General features: G+C 43.1%; 1 protein-coding gene across 2 annotated transcripts in view; it reads right to left on the reverse strand.

The window, feature by feature from the left end:
* ncana (neurocan a) overlaps positions 1 to 17726 on the reverse strand; it is a 71824-nt gene extending 54098 nt beyond the window's left edge. For both annotated transcript variants that reach the window (XM_029623266.2, XM_029623265.2), the window contains exon 1: positions 17371 to 17726. The gene's annotated coding sequence lies outside the window, so the exon portion shown is untranslated. The remainder of the gene's footprint in view (positions 1 to 17370) is intronic.
* Positions 17727 to 17891: the final 165 nt, after the last annotated feature.

The following is a 17891-nucleotide window of genomic DNA, read 5'->3' on the forward strand; positions in this document are numbered from 1 at the left end:
GTTATGGGTATGCTTCTCATCGGCAAGGACTAGGTTGTTGTTGTTGTTGTTTTTTTTTTGGGGGGGGGGGGTAAAAATAAACGGAATAGAGCTAAAAATCCTAGAGGAAAACCTGGTTTAGCATGCTTTTCAACAGACACTGGGTGAAATGTTCACCTTTCAGAGAACCTAAAACACAAGGTCAAATATACACTGGAGTTGCTTATCAAGACAACATTGAATGTTCCTGAGTGGCCAAATTACAGTTTTGACTTATAGTGCATTCAGAAAGTATTCTGATCCCTTCCTTTAAAAAACAATGTTGTCACCTTACAGCCTTCTTCAAAAATTGATCAAATATTTTTTTTCTCATCAATTTACATAAAATACCAAATAATGACGAAACAAAAATAGGTTTTGCAAATGTATTAAAATAAAAAATTGAAATATTGTATTTATATAAGTATTCAGACACTTTGCTATGAGACTCAAAACTGATCAATGTTTCCATAGATGTTTCTACAACTTGATTGGAGTCCACCTGTGGTAAATTCAATTGATTGGACATGATTTGGAAAGGCACACACCTGTCTATATAAGGTCCCACAGTTGACAGTGCATGTCAGAGCAAAAACCAAGCCATGAGGTCGAAGGAATTGTCCGTAGAGCTCAGAGACGGGATTGTGCCAAGGCACAGATCTGGGGAAGGGTACCAAAAAAATGTCTGCAACATTGAAGGTCCCAAAGAACACAGTGGTCTCCCTCATTCTTAAATGGAAGTTTAGAACCACCAAGACTTCCTAGAGCTGGCCGCCCAGCCAAACTGAGCAATCGGGGGAGAAGGGCATTGGTCAGGGAGGTGACCAAGAACCCGTTAGTCACTCGGACAGAGCTCTAGAGTTCCACTGTGGAGATGGGAGAACCTTCCAGAAGGACTACCATCTCTGCAGCACTCCACCAATCAGGCCATTATGGTAGAGTAGCCAGACAGAAGCCACTCCCCAGTAAAAGGCACATGACAGTCCACTTGGAGTTTGCCAAAAGGCACCCAAATGACTCTCAGACCATGAGAAACAATATTCTCTGGTCTGATGAAACCACGATTGAACTCTTTGGCCTGACTGCAAAGCATCATGTCTGGAGGAACCCTGGCACCATCCCTACGGTGAAGCATGGTGGTGTCAGGACCTCAGACTGGGGTGAAGGTTTACCTTCCAATAGGACAACGACAACTAAGCAATTGGCCAAGACAACGCAGGATTGGCTTCGGGACAAGTCTCTGAATGTCTTTGAGTGGCCCAGCCAGAGCCCGGACTTGAACCCGATCGAACATCTCTGGAGAGACCTGTGCAGTAACGTTCCCCATCCAACCTCACAGTCTGAGAGGATCTGCAGAGCAGAATGGGAGAAACTCCCCAAATACAGGTGTGCCAAGCTTGTAGCATCATACCCAAGAAGACTCGAGGCTGTAATCACTGCCAAAGGTGCTTCAACAAAGTACTGAGTAAAGAGCCTGAATACTTATGTAAATGTGATATTTTATTTATTTATTATTATTTTTTATTTTTTATTCATTTGCAAAAGTTTCTAAAAAACAGTTTTTGCTTTGTCATTATGGGGTATTGTGTGTAGATTGATGAGGGGGAAAAACTATATAATCAATTTTAGAATAAAGCTGTAATTTAGCAAAATGTGGAAAAAGTTAAGGGGTCTGAATACTTTCTGAACGTCTGTCTAGCAATGATCAACAACCAATTTGACAGCGCTTAAATCATTTTTTAAAGGATAATGTGCAGTGTGCAATCCAGGTATGCAAAGCTTTTAGAGACTTGCCCAGAATGACTCACAGCTACCAAAGGTGATTCTAACATGTATTGACACAGGGATGTGAATACATACACTACCAGTGAAAAGTTATAGAACACCCACTCATTCAAGGGTTTTTCTTAATTTGACTATTTTCTACATTGTAGAATAAGAACTATGAAATAACTCATATAGAATCATGTAGTAACCAAAAACCTGTAACACAAATTAAAACACAATGAAAACACAAATGTAACATATATTTTATATTTCAGATTCTTCAAATAATCACCCTTTGCCTTGATGACAGTTTTTCACACTCTTGGCATTCTCTCAAACAGCTTCACCTGGAAGGTGTTTTCCAACATTCTTGAAGGAGTTCCCACAAATGCTGAGCACTTGTTGGCTGCTTTTCGTTTACCGTGCGGTCCAACTCATCCCAAACCATCTCAATTTGGTTGTGGTCAGGTGATTGTGGAGGCCAGGTCATCCGATGCATCACTCTCCTTCTTGGTCTAATATCCCTTACACAGCCTGGAGGTGTGGTGGGTCATTGTCCTCTTGGAAAACAACTGATAGTCCCACTAAGCGCAAACCAGATGGGATGACGTATCAGGCTGTAACAACAACGTTTGGAATATCAAGGGGTATAAGTCAAGGGGTATGAATACTTTGGGAAGGCACTGCAAGTCTCAATGCCTCCTGGGAAAAAGAGGTCAGTAACTGTTCAATAGTGTTTCATGAGTTAATTAAGAGGACACACTTTCGTTGACAACTACAACCTGGGGAAAGGATTGCAGGCCCCGGTTGATGCAACAGACTATTAACCTTCCCTTGATATTTCATTACATGTCAATCTAGGAAGAGATGAAAGAAGAGGAAACAAAGAGGACGACAATGGAATGTTCAGTCATGATGACTGTGTGTGTGTGTGTGTGTGTGTGTGTGTGTGTGTGTGTGTGTGTGTGTGTGTGTGTGTGTGTGTGTGTGTGTGTGTGTGTGCCTGTGTTAGTGTTTGGCTTTTATAGAGCATAGCATTGTTTTATAAAGAGAAACCGTGTCATAAAGCAAAACTGTCAGACGTTGCGTCATGTTTTTTTTACTCTCGCTGGGGACCTGGCAGCTGAAAATGACTTCTCTCTTTCCTTAATCGTGTCTTACAAAAACAATTACCTATTCAGAGCGGCGGAGGGCTCCAAATGATGGACAGACTAAGTGAGGGGTAGAGAGGAGAGGCGAGGGCCACTTTCAAACCAACTAGTCAAATAATGCCAAATCGAACTGCCAATTTGAAATTTAAAAGCTCTTTGAAAATGGACAGGCTGGCACAGGTGGTAACCTGGCATAATGCTATTTGCATTGCTATGATATGGTGTGGACTGGGGCTGTACCTCATAGCTGGTCTTGCGCTTTGACATTGAGGATGGGTTTTAATTGCTATACTTCTAGGAGCAGAACATTGTTTGTGCCATCATTTTGAGAAGGTAATGTGCTAGGTAATATTTGATCATCTGTGAGAACATCATTCTTTATCCCTATAGGCTCAGCATGGCATTGTGACATAATACCAGGAAAGACTAAATGACTCAGCAACAGAAAAACCTAAGTCATGGGCACATTTGTCTAGGAAATAGGAAGTAGACAAAGAATTGCACAGTAATTACTTAAGACATTATCAGAAGTAGCTACCCGACTACAACTCCCCTCCCCCCGCCAAACCCAAATCCTCATCTAAAGATCTGAACACCAGGAAAGGTAATGGAGCTGAATTAGGCATTATTCTCTCCCTGCTACCCCCCCAGGTATTTTGATCTGTGTGTTTGAATAGTGACACACACACTTTCCACTTGTGTGTCGAATAAGTCTGTTGAATAAACACACTCAAAACAGCTAATGACTCATGAAATGCTGCTGGTGGGAATCATGAGAAGAGAGAGGCTCTGAAAGGAGCAACGTGGTCTCAGGGAAATGTGTATTATTCTGGGACACTCCATTTAGTATGATGTTACGTTAGGTTCAATTATACATGGAATAGCGGTCTTCCAATAGCATACGAATTAGAATATATAGTACTATACATCTTACATGGCCATACAATAGCATACAAATTAGAATATATAGTACTATACATCTTAACTGACCATACGAATTAGAATATATAGTACTATACATCTTACCTGGCCATACAATAGCATACGAATTAGAGGATATATAGTACTATACATCTTACCTGGCCATACAATAGCATACGAATTAGAGGATATATAGTACTATACATCTTAACTGGCCATACAATAGCATACGAATTAGAGGATATATAGTACTATACATCTTAACTGGCCATACAATAGCATACGAATTAGAGGATATATAGTACTATACATCTTAACTGGCCATACAATAGCATACGAATTAGAGGATATATAGTACTATACATATCATATGAATTGGGTGATGTAAGTTATCATATGTCTTGGAGGACGTATAGTATTATATGTCTTTCTCTGAGACCAGCTTGTTTGTTGCATTGTAACAACAATGGAGAATTTACGTTGGTGGTGAGGTGAACTAACAACAAAGGTTACGATCATTCACTTGAAAAGTTGGGGGAACTAAAAGGACGAAGTTGAGGTGAATTGGGTTAAGTTTAGAATAAGGGTTAGGGGAAGGGGTTAGCTAAAATGCTACAGTTGTTCCCAACGTGACTCGAACATGCAACATTTGGAATTCTAGATGGTCGCGGATTACGACCACCCATCCTCCCCGACCAACCTCCCTACTTTTGTTTCTGTCTAAAGTAACTAGACCATTTGTAGGTATCATACGCCTTGGAGGTGCTCAGAAATCCGGAGAGTAAGTTTCGTATGGCTCTGAGACCAGGCTGAGAGGAAAGGAGAGGTGAGTAGAGGAATCAGAGAAATACGGAGAGTAAGTTTCGTATGGCTCTGAGACCAGGCTGAGAGGAAAGGAGAGGTGAGTAGAGGAATCAGGGAGGAATCAGAGAAATACGGAGAGTATGTTTCGTATGGCTCTGAAACCAGGCTGAGAGGAAAGGAGAGGTGAGTAGAGGAATCAGGGAGGAATCAGAGAAATACGGAGAGTAAGTTTCGTATGGCTCTGAAACCAGGCTGAGAGGAAAGGAGAGGTGAGTAGAGGAATCAGGGAGGAATCAGAGAAATACGGAGAGTAAGTTTCGTATGGCTCTGAGACCAGGCTGAGAGGAAAGGAGAGGTGAGTAGAGGAATCAGGGAGGAATCAGAGAAATACGGAGAGTAAGTTTCGTATGGCTCTGAAACCAGGCTGAGAGGAAAGGAGAGGTGAGTAGAGGAATCAGGGAGGAATCAGAGAAATACGGAGAGTAAGTTTCGTATGGCTCTGAGACCAGGCTGAGAGGAAAGGAGAGGTGAGTAGAGGAATCAGGGAGGAATCAGAGAATGAAAAAATGTACAATGCTTCTGATATGATGGAGGGAGAGTTTGGTTTAATAGGATCCCCATTAGCTACTGCACATGTAACAGCTACTCTTCCTGGTGTCCACATGAAACGTATAAACACATGACAAAGTACAGAGCAGTTATATACAAACAACATAACAAGATATTACATTAAATAAAATACTAAGAAATAAAATAATGATGTATAGGAAAGACACCAAGAGAAAAATACTATTTACACACTATTTGTGAGAGAAAAGAGGAGAGAAGGAGAGAGGCAAGATAAGAACAATAATTAAGGTTCAGGACAAAGAGAGAGAGTTAGACAATTATAACTACAAAAAGATGCTCTCAGAAAAAAAGGTTCCAAAAACGTTCTCCGGCTGTCCCCATAGGAGAACCCTTTTTGGTTCCAGGTATAATCATTTTGGGTTCCACGTAGAACCCTCTATGGAACGGGTTCTACATGGAACCGAAAAGGGTTCTCCTATGGGGACAGCCAAATAACCTTTTTAGGTTCTAGGTAGCACCTTGTAGATGCAAAATGACTGCCAAACTGGTGTGGAAAAGAGACATCGCAGAGCTAGGCAGTGAAACACAACATTGTTTATCTTTAAAATGGCATCAATCACAAGTGGGTCACGTAAGTGATGATTTCCATTGGGCTTGACGATTATTGGAGCAAATAGCCTGGAACCATGCTGCGGTAAGCCCCACAATATTGAGGTTACCGCCCAGAACATAAGCATGACAGATGGATGAAGCCATCTACAGTAAGTCTACTCAATCATACTGTACTAACCCTACTGTAACAGCTTACCAGCCGTCCATACCCCTCTTTCTGTCTCCCATGTCCTCACATTTTAAGTGGGGGGAGTGAATGGGACTACTATATTTACCTTACTGTTAGTCTATACAACCATATGGCTCTACAAATAAAATGTATTATTATTATTTCTACCCAAACAAAAACCCGAACCCTCTCACTCTGTCTCCTTACATCTTACGTGGGGGAAGGGAATGGGACCACTGACTAACCTACTGCAACATCCTCTTGTCACCGAGCTCACGAGGTTCTAATGAAAGGCTAAGATTTGGCCTGCTGCGTGCCATAGACAGAGACACAGAATTCTCAATGACTCTGAGGTCATGAAGCATTATAATGCTTCATGTCATTACTGAGGAGCAGTAGCCTAATGACAGCGTTATCACATTACACAATGCCTACAGATACAATACCATATTGATCATAGAAATATATATATTCAACATACTTATCAAATAAGTATTGCTATATATAGCTCAAATGTAGCATAACTGAGCACAGTGCTTCCACATGACTTATGTGCAGTACACCCTGGTGTGCTTTACTCAGGCGCTGCGTACCTGAGAGAGATACAAAGGCACAGTGGCATAGAGCCCCCTGTGGAGCTATACCACTGCAATGGAACTATAAACATTTCATTTATCAGTGGAAGACGTTCATGCAGTGTGTGTGTGTGTGTGTGTGTGTGTCTTCACTGACAGCAGGGAGCTGTCTGTGAAGACAGATGCTAAATGCACTCAATCAACGCAGCTCAATCAACCTACGTACTGGATTTGTGTTAAAAAGCAAGTGTAACCAACTTTGTAACGTTGTGCGAGAGAGAGATGGTGATGAAGACAGAGAGAGAGATGGTGATGAAGACAGAGAGAGAGAGATGGTGATGAAGACAGAGAGAGAGAGATGGTGATGAAGACAGAGAGAGAGAGATGGTGATGAAGACAGAGCGAGAGAGATGGTGATGAAGACAGAGCGAGAGAGATGGTGATGAAGACAGAGAGATGGTGATGAAGACAGAGAGAGAGAGATGGTGTTAGAGAGAGAGAGATGGTGATGAAGACAGACAGAGAGAGATATGGTGATGAAGACAAAGAGATGGTGATGAAGACAGAGAGAGAGAGATGGTGTTAGAGAGAGAGAGATGGTGATGAAGACAGACAGAGAGAGAGAAATGGTGATGAAGACAGAGAGAGAGAGATGGTGATGAAGACAGAGAGAGATGGTGATGAAGACAGAGGTAGAGATGGTGATGAAGACAGACAGAGAGAGAGAGAGAGAGATGGTGATGAAGACAGACAGAGAGAGAGAGAGAGAGATGGTGATGAAGACAGAGAGAGAGAAATGGTGATGAAGACAGAGAGAGAGAGATGGCGATGAAGACAGAGAGAGAGAGATGGCGATGAAGACAGAGAGAGAGAGATGGTGATGAAGACAGAGAGAGAGAGATGGTGATGAAGACAGAGAGAGAGAGATGGTGATGAAGACAGAGAGAGAGAGATGGTGATGAAGACAGAGAGAGAGAGATGGTGATGAAGACAGAGAGAGAGAGAGATGGTGATGAAGACAGAGAGAGAGAGATGGTGATGAAGACAGAGAGAGAGAGATGGTGATGAAGACAGAGAGAGAGATGGTGATGAAGACAGAGAGAGAGATGGTGATGAAGACAGAGAGAGAGATGGTGATGCCGTAAAAGGGGCAGATGAAGCGGTATTCTGGTCAGGCTCTGGAGACGGGCACATCGCGCACCACTCCCTAGCATACTACTCGCCAATGTCCAGTCTCTTGGCAACAAGGTTGATGAAATCCGAGCAAGGGTAGCATTCCAGAGGGACATCAGGGACTGTAACGTTCTTTGCTTCACGGAAACATGGCTCACTCGAGAGACGCTATCGGAGTCGGTGCAGCCAGCTGGTTTCTCCATGCATCGCGCCGACAGAAACAAACATCTTCCTGGTAAGAAGAGGGGCGGGGCGTATGCTTTATGGTTAACGAGATGTGGTTTGGTCACAACAACATACAGGAACTCAAGTCCTTCTGTTCACCTGATTTAGAATTCCTCACAATCAAATGATGACCTCATTATCTACCAAGGGAATTCTCTTCGATTATAATCACAGCCGTATATATTCCCCCCCCAAGCAGACACATCGATGGCTCTAAACAAACTTTATTTGACTATTTGCAAACTGGAATCCATATATCCTGAGGCTGCATTCATTGTAGCTGGGGATTTTAACAAGGCTAATCTGAAAACAAGAATCCCTAAATTGTATCAGCATATCGATTGCGCAACCAGGGCTGGTAAAACCTTGGATCATTGCTATTCTAACTTCCGCGATGCATATAAGGCCCTGCCCCGCCCTCCTTTCGGAAAAGCTGACCACGACTCCATTTTGTTGCTCCCTGCCTACCGACAGAAGCTAAAACAAGAAGCTCCCACGCTGAGGTCTGTTCAACGCTGGTCCGACCAATCTGATTCCACGCTCCAAGACTGCTTCCATCACGTGGACTGGGATATGTTTCGTATTGCGTCAGACAACAACATTGACGAATACGCTGATTCGGTGAGCGAGTTCATTAGAACGTGCGTTGAAGATGTCGTTCCCATAACGATTAAAACATTCCCAAACCAGATACCGTGGATTGATGGCAGCATTCGCGTGAAACTGAAAGCGCAAACCACTGCTTTTAATCAGGGCAAGGTGACCGGAAACATGACCGAATATGAACAGTGTAGCTATTCCCTCCGCAAGGCAATCAAACAAGCTAAGCGTCAGTATAGAGACAAAGTAGAATCGCAATTCAACGGCTCAGACACAAGAGGTATGTGGCAGGGTCTACAGTCAATCACGGATTACAAAAAGAAAACCAGCCCAGTCACGGACCAGGATGCCTTGCTCCCAGGCAGACTAAATAACTTTTTTGCCCGCTTTGAGGACAATACAGTGCCACTGACCGCAACCAAAACATGCGGACTCTCCTTCACACCCAGTCCTCACAACCATAAAGGGCAATGGGTTTTATAACTGATTTAAACTATTTTTATCCAGATCCTAACTCTATGTCAAATGTTACAGTTGAAGTCGGAAGTTTACATAAACTTAGGTTGGAGTCATTAAAACGAGTTTTTCAACCACTCCACAAATTCTTTGTTAACAAACTATAGTTTCAATCAGATCGAGAGTTAACCTACGTTGGCCGACATCCGCATAGTGGGATGTTTTGGCGATGTAGGAAGTGGAACTGACAAATTGGTGAGCGGCTGCTCGTGTGTCACAAACCACTCCCTTACTATCCATACAGGGTTAAAGTTCAAACGGCGATAGAAAGTTTAAGCTCTATCGGTGTTAGAAATAATGTCCGTTTTCATGTTCATTTGGATGGAGGAATTATAGCCTCAGTCTAATTGAGGTGTAGACAATAGAATAATACGCATTTGAGTGTCTGGACTTGTAACGCAGCTGCGTGAACTTCTAAAGCGGTCGCATGGCATTTGTCAAAAATCGGCGATATACAGTGCCTTGCGAAAGTATTCGGCCCCCTTGAACTTTGCGACCTTTTGCCACATTTCAGGCTTCAAACATAAAGATATAAAACTGTACTTTTTTGTGAAGAATCAACGACAAGTGGGACACAATCATGAAGTGAACGACATTTATTGGATATTTCAAACTTTTTTAACAAATCAAAAACTGAAAAATTGGGCGTGCAAAATTATTCAGCCCCTTCACTTTCAGTGCAGCAAACTCTCTCCAGAAGTTCAGTGAGGATCTCTGAATGATCCAATGTTGACCTAAATGACTAATGATGATAAATACAATCCCCCTGTGTGTAATCAAGTCTCCGTATAAATGCACCTGCACTGTGATAGTCTCAGAGGTCCGTTAAAAGCGCAGAGAGCATCATGAAGAACAAGGAACACACCAGGCAGGTCCGAGATACTGTTGTGAAGAAGTTTAAAGCCGGATTTGGATACAAAAAGATTTCCCAAGCTTTAAACATCCCAAGGAGCACTGTGCAAGCGATAATATTGAAATGGAAGGAGTATCAGACCACTGCAAATCTACCAAGACCTGGCCGTCCCTCTAAACTTTCAGCTCATACAAGGAGAAGACTGATCAGAGATGCTGCCAAGAGGCCCATGATCACTCTGGATGAACTGCAGAGATCTACAGCTGAGGTGGGAGACTCTGTCCATAGGACAACAATCAGTCGTATATTGCACAAATCTGGCCTTTATGGAAGAGTGGCAAGAAGAAAGCCATTTCTTAAAGATATCCATAAAAAGTGTCATTTAAAGTTTGCTACAAGCCACCTGGGAGACACACCAAACATGTGGAAGAAGGTGCTCTGGTCAGATGAGAACCAAAATTAAACTTTTTGGCAACAATGCAAAACGTTCTGTTTGGCGTAAAAGCAACACAGCTCATCACCCTGAACACACCATCCCCACTGTCAAACATGGTGGTGGCAGCATCATGGTTTGGGCCTGCTTTTCTTCAGCAGGGACAGGGAAGATGGTTAAAATTGATGGGAAGATGGATGGAGCCAAATACAGGACCATTCTGGAAGAAACCCTGATGGAGTCTGCAAAAGACCTGAGACTGGGACGGAGATTTGTCTTCCAACAAGACAATGATCCAAAACATAAAGCAAAATCTACAATGGAATGGTTCAAAAATAAAAATATCCAGGTGTTAGAATGGCCAAGTCAAAGTCCAGACCTGAATCCAATCGAGAATCTGTGGAAAGAACTGAAAACTGCTTTTCACAAATGCTCTCCATCCAACCTCACTGAGCTCGAGCTGTTTTGCAAGGAGGAATGGGAAAATATTTCAGTCTCTCGATGTGCAAAACTGATAGAGACATACCCCAAGCGACTTACAGCTGTAATCGCAGCAAAAGGTGGCGCTACAAAGTATTAACTTAAGGGGGCTGAATAATTTTGCACGCCCAATTTTTCAGTTTTTGATTTGTTAAATATCCAATAAATGTTGTTCCACTTCATGATTGTGTCCCACTTGTTGTTGATTCTTCACAAAAAAATACAGTTTTATATCTTTATGTTTGAAGCCTGAAATGTGGCAAAAGGTCGCAAAGTTCAAGGGGGCCGAATACTTTCGCAAGGCACTGTAGTAACGCAAGGAGCAGCTTGTGGATTTGACAGCTCTTATGCAGTTCCACCACCACTATGTGTCGGCTGTAGCACGGATCTGATAGGATCTAGCCCTTCGACTTTAATCCACCCACTGGGAGAGATGGGGTGCATCCGAAATGGCACCCTATTCCTTACATAAGTGCACTATTTCTGTAGTAATATAGAGAATAGGGTGCCATTTCACACACAGCCATGGCCAGAGAAGTGCCCATCAAAATGTAAAAAGAAATGATACATTCAGGCTAAGATGTGCTGGCGCCACAGAGATAAACTACTTCCATTTCAATGGCTGCCACTTCATCCCGGAGTTTACATGTTTAATGACCCGCAGAAGAGGTGCTCAGTCCACAGAATATAAACTAGGTGCATTAAAAAAAAAAGAGTTCTACCACATACTTACATTTATTGCAGATATAGCCTTGGTCTGAGCAACGGCGCATCGGCAATAAACGTCATGTATTGAATGTGCATGAATGTTGTCATCGTGGACTTCTTTATTCCCCCTAAGAAGTAACACATAAACGTCATGTATTGAATGTGCATGAATGTTGTCATCGTGGACTTCTTTATTCCCCCTAAGAAATAACACAGATGACAAAATTCAATCATCATTGGACACCATGATGTGACCAGACCCTGGGGAGTAGCACTCAGTTTATGGAGGTCACGTGGAGTCGTCTGGCAACCAGTATACTGAGTGACACAAGGGTCAATAACATGATAATATGGTCATTATCCAAAGCGGCTTAAAGTTCTGTCTTGTATGGAGTGTATGTACTGTAGCGCATGTCGGAATCATTCTTCAACTCTGGTTTCGCAAGAGCCAACCAGCTGAGAAGCTCCAACCAATGTGGAGCCATCAGAAATGTGTCAAAACGCTTGCTATTGAGCAGCTCAAACAGGAATACTAAACTCGACAGCATGACCTTCAGCATCTGCTACCGGTCAATACCAGAGAAAGGAGGCTCTCCGCTGGCAAGAAACAAAGAGAGAGGCCGTTCTCTTTGTTTGAGAACCTTTTAGCCGCGGTGCTGTGGTCTTATCCAGGCCTGTGGTGATTGGTTTGGAGGGGGGGGGGGGGTGTCAGTCCTTCCCAGGGTGCAAATAGTAAACTTGATTGATGGCTCGATCCGTCCAACCCCCCCTCTGGGTTGCTCGTCATTGGAGACTTCACAGAAGGGGAAACGGAGAGAGAGAATCTGAGGTGGAAAATATCTCTCCCTCCCCTGTTCTTGAAATTGTTGAAATTCAAGGCAGAGTGAAGTCTGCCTCATCAATACACGGGAGCTCAAAGATTAACATCTGCCAAAATGGAGAAAATAAATCTTTCACTCAAAACTGTATTTTCAGTCCGATTCAATCGTATTGCATACAGAACATAATGGGTTCACACAATGGGAGCCACAGTGCTTTTCTTCTTTAAAGAAGCATACAAAATGGTGGCAAAGCCAAATCCAAACACAATATGCACCACATACAATCTAAAAGGTAAATATCAGGTAAACCCCTCACAGGTAGAGCCCCCAGTTTTACATATCAGACACAATATCTGCATGCATTCTCAACAAAGACACTGCATCATAGCTGTAACGGTTTTCTTCCGTCGAAGGAGAGGAGGACCAAAATGCAGCGTAGTTCGTGTTCAACATGTTTAATAAAAGACGATAACGTGAACACTATACAAATACAAAATAACAAACGTGGCAAAACCCGAAACAGTCCTATCTGGTGCAGAGAACACAAAGACAGGAAACAACCACCCACAAACCCCAACACAGTCCTATCTGGTGCAGAGAACACAAAGACAGGAAACAACCACCCACAAACCCCAACACAGTCCTATCTGGTGCAGAGAACACAAAGACAGGAAACAACCACCCACAAACCCCAACACAGTCCTATCTGTGGCAGAGAACACAAAGACAGGAAACAACCACCCACAAACCCCAACACAGTCCTATCTGGTGCAGAGAACACAAAGACAGGAAACAACCACCCACAAACCCCAACACAGTCCTATCTGTGGCAGAGAACACGAAGACAGGAAACAACTACCCACAAACCCCAACACAGTCCTATCTGGTGCAGAGAACACAAAGACAGGAAACAACCACCCACAAATCCCAACACAGTCCTATCTGGTGCAGAGAACACAAAGACAGGAAACAACCACCCACAAACCCCAACACAGTCCTATCTGGTGCAGAGAACACAAAGACAGGAAACAACCACCCACAAACCCCAACACAGTCCTATCTGGTGCAGAGAACACAAAGACAGGAAACAACCACCCACAAACCCCAACACAGTCCTATCTGTGGCAGAGAACACGAAGACAGGAAACAACTACCCACAAACCCCAACACAGTCCTATCTGTGGCAGAGAACACAAAGACAGGAAACAACCACCCACAAACCCCAACACAGTCCTATCTGTGGCAGAGAACACAAAGACAGGAAACAACTACCCACAAACCCCAACACAGTCCTATCTGGTGCAGAGAACACAAAGACAGGAAACAACCACCCACAAACCCCAACACAAAACAAGTTACCTAAATATGGTTCCCAATCAGAGACAATGACTAACACCTGCCTCTGATTGAGAACCATATTATTATTATTTTTTTAAATTGTACCTTTATTTAAGCAGGCAAGTCAGTTAAGAACAAATTCTTATTTTCAATGACGGCCTAGGAACAGTGGGTTAACTGCCTGTTATCAAGCCATACATAGAAACGGACAAACTAGACACACAACATAGAATGCCCACCCAGCTCACGTCCTAACCAACACTAAAACAAGGAAAACACAAGGAAAACACAAAATAACTATGGTCAGAACGTGACAATAGCCTACATTTCTATGGTAGGTTTACATGGTAGGTTTACATGAATATGTCACAATGGAACTGTCCACGTTCAAACCTGCCCAATAAACAAGATAAGACAAAAAGTGTCCTATTCCCCTGTTGTTTGTGTCACAATGACCACATGATGAAGTTGGCACTTTACAACTTTACAGTACCAATCCTCTGGGCTTTTGGTACAGTTCTTAGTGTGTCAAAGGTTGTGGGTTCGAGTCCAGCAAGGGACTAATCCCCCATATTGTTGCATTTTCACAATGCTTAGCAAGCACAACATTAAAAACCCAATAAAATAGTTAGTAACACAATAACAACACACATTTAGAACACACACCACAAGCCCTTACATTAGTGATTATCATAACACTTTTCTCAAGAACAACTCAAACCACTTCACACTGTATAGTTGAATTAACTCCCATCCACCACTAATGTGTAGCAGTTTCACGCCACACGGTTCACAGTAACAGACTCCATGTCTGAAAATAATATCTAGCTGTCGATTATCATAAACCACAACCTGCTGGCCATTGAAAAATGTCCAAACTGGCAACTGAATAGAGAAACTCCAGTCTCTTAGACAGTTAATCATTTAATTTCCTCTCCAGGCACCTGAAATATATTAGTTTCCAGGGTGTGCTGACACTGATGTTTTCTGCACATATTGGCAACTATAAGCAACATGTTGCCAGTTCAGAGACACGTTGCCAGTTCTTCTCTATCCAAACAGCCCTTCCTGATTGTGCTCAGTGGTTCTAAAGAATATCTTGAACATTATAGACCTACGGCTATTCCTGAGATGCCCGTAGGTCCGTATTCGCACTTTCCAACACAAATCAGTGATTCTGGCCTATGGTCCACGTATAGCTTTGGGAATTTTCTTGGGAATAATTTATCTTGGGGAATTTCCCTATTGTGAAAAATGACCAATATTTCTAGCCACAACTAGCTGTGGGATGGTGGGAGCCGGCTGCACAAACTCTAGTGAAGGTTACACTGGCATACAGTAGGTTGCGCAGTAATGACATCTGGCCCATGCCGTGGTTAACCAGCCTGCCAGTAGATTTGGCTAGCCTAGCACACTTCTTTATTTCTCCTTCAGCAGGTCAGCTCCTCCCATCCTCTCCTCCCAGGGGAGGCATCCAGCCTGTTTCTGATCTGATGAGGGTGTGAGGGAGGTCTGTGACGCCTCTGGCGGTGGGAACCCAGGGGTGAACTCTCTGATAAGGTCCTCGTTGTCCCTGGCTTTGTCTCAGTTACGGTCTCTGTCCCTTCGCTTCTTCTCTCTCGTTCCTCTCTTTCTCCTCCCTCTTTCGTTATTTTCTTCCAACTCTCTGCTTATGTTTCCTCTCTCTCCCTCCCTCCCTCCCTCCCCCCATCTCTCTGTGTGGTTTCACAATGGCATCAGCCCAAACTCTGTGTTGGAAAAGCTAGTTAACCTCGCCATGCTAAACTCTCTTCTTGACAAGGTCTATCAAAAAGAGGCTGTCCACTTTATACTCTAGACCACTGGTTCCCAACTAGGACCACTGGGGGTACTTGGCCTATCTACATGGGGGTACTTGAGAAGACTTATGAGACCATAGGACTACTGGTCAAATGGACATGAGGGGGTACTTCAGGGGTACTCCGGACAGAGAAAAGGGTTGGAAACCACTGCTCAAGACTAGAATAATGAATAGATAGACCAGGCTTAGGGCACTCAGACAATCTCACACAATAGACCTCATGTCAAGGTGACTAAAGCAGCTCCGCTTCCTAAGGCGAAAGTGATTGGGACATTTCCATGTGTTTGTTTGTTTAACAAGCTCTACTGTATGGTTCTCTACTGTAAGCTCTACTGTTAGCCTTTTAGAGCATTAAGCACCCGTGTGAAACATGCCTAGCTGGATATACTTCAGTGCAGTGGAACATTGCACAACGTTGGAGTCTTTGGAGTAGAACTATAATATTAGTGACCACTATGCAGGAATGTTTGTACTTTTATCCACAATGGTTTCCATCATTCTGGTGCTGCTAATATTTTGACCCTGTTTCTTTGCCTTGTATGTATCACATGAGCACATTGGCAGATCACAGGGCATAAAGTACATTTGAAATGGACAAATATAGGAGAATGTAGGCAGAGAGACAGAACCAGTGCTAACATGGTCCTTTATCTCTCGTATCGCCTGTATCTCTGATGTCATGCCCAGGCCAGGCTATTGGGGTTGCAGACAGCCACCCCTCTGATTGGCCCCTGAGAGGTTATGTGGGTGGGACCTGTATGCATAATGGAGAACATGACAGCTGTGCAGGTGTTCTAATCACTGATCTATGCTCCAGCAGCTGTCTGCCAAACAATCCCTTTCTCTATCTCTCTTTTTCTCTCTCTCTTTTGTTTCCCTCTCACTTTATCTCTCTCACTAAATCTTATTTCTTCCACACACACAACGTTATCTTGAGGACCGTTATATATTGAGGACGCTCTTTAAATGCCACAAATAAAATGTAAGCCATTGCTATAATGCCTCTTACACATTAATGGTAGCCTGCGGTATTAGAGAGTTGTGTCTCCCATTTGGCCCCTCCAGAGAAAGTACATGTCCCTCCGAGTCTCCTGTATGAGGGAAACCCTAAGACAAGCCCAGAGACCCTTCGGTTAGAAGAAGCCGTTTGGGGGGGACACGGGTCGTACATGGGTCATAGAATGAAAAGCTTGGATCTAAATCATTCAAAAGATCACAAGAAGAAGCTACTGTAAGCTTAGTGAGGGTGGTGTGCATGAGCATTTTCAGAGGCAGATGTAGAGGTAGTCATGGTGATCATCATTGATTAGCTTATAGATGGAAGATCAGAAATAATAGCTTAACGTATCCATACAAAAGTAATTTTAAAGTAATTTATTATACCCGCTGGTGTTTATAAGGAAAGCAGGACCCTGCTATGTAATTTTCCTGGTAGAACACATGAAAGTAGACTACTCCTTGTACAAAAAATGCATAACATGTCCATACAAAACCCCTGTTAAAGTCCTTATTATGCCCTGTCTATGCAAAGCAGAACCTGTCTATGTAATGTTCCTGTTGGAGCACCTGAAAGTACTTATACTTGGGCTGAAATCTTTGCTTGGTTGGTTGGCCAAGAAAGGCTTACAGAGCAAGATGCATCAATTCCATCCCCTGTGTCCAGGCGCCGCTGATGCACCAGTCTGCATGCAAGCTATTACCCAATTTTGTTCAGACAGGGTTAAATAACCACAAATCCTATATCAAACAAATGAAAAAGTAGCCAATTCACAGACAATTAATATGTTCAATCTTACCTGAAAGAAGTTTTTACAAATTCCGCAGGAATGCTAGAGCGGTACGTTGCGCTTTTGTGCAGGTGTTTCAAACGTAGCCTACCCCGGTGCTCCAATCGTATCGTCTGACTGTCAGTCGAATGGGTGAAACGGCAAAAAAAAGAACCGGTAAGTGAGCAAAAAAAGATTCAACGCGCTACACCTTCAGCATATAGGTCAATTGTCTGCTTCACGACTAATATTCAGCATCTGCCTCATGTCCAATTTGGAGATATCTGATCTAAATCGTGATAGACGCTTGGCGCAGGTGCTCACTCCCTGTACGCCGGTGGCGAGGCTGCGGGTGAGGAGCTGAACCGGTTTGAACAAAGAGGAGAGCACTGACAGACAGACGGTTCCATCATTCAATGGAAATAAGAGGGGGAGGCGAGGATTGGAGGAACGGATTGATTTTACATGACCATAATCCGATTCCATACATAAACCTAAAAGGTTGATCCCTTGTCTCTGAATACAATTCAAATTGGCACATCATGAGATTA

Source organism: Oncorhynchus nerka, linkage group LG20, assembly GCF_034236695.1.
Source record: "Oncorhynchus nerka isolate Pitt River linkage group LG20, Oner_Uvic_2.0, whole genome shotgun sequence".
Lineage (NCBI taxonomy): Eukaryota > Metazoa > Chordata > Actinopteri > Salmoniformes > Salmonidae > Oncorhynchus > Oncorhynchus nerka.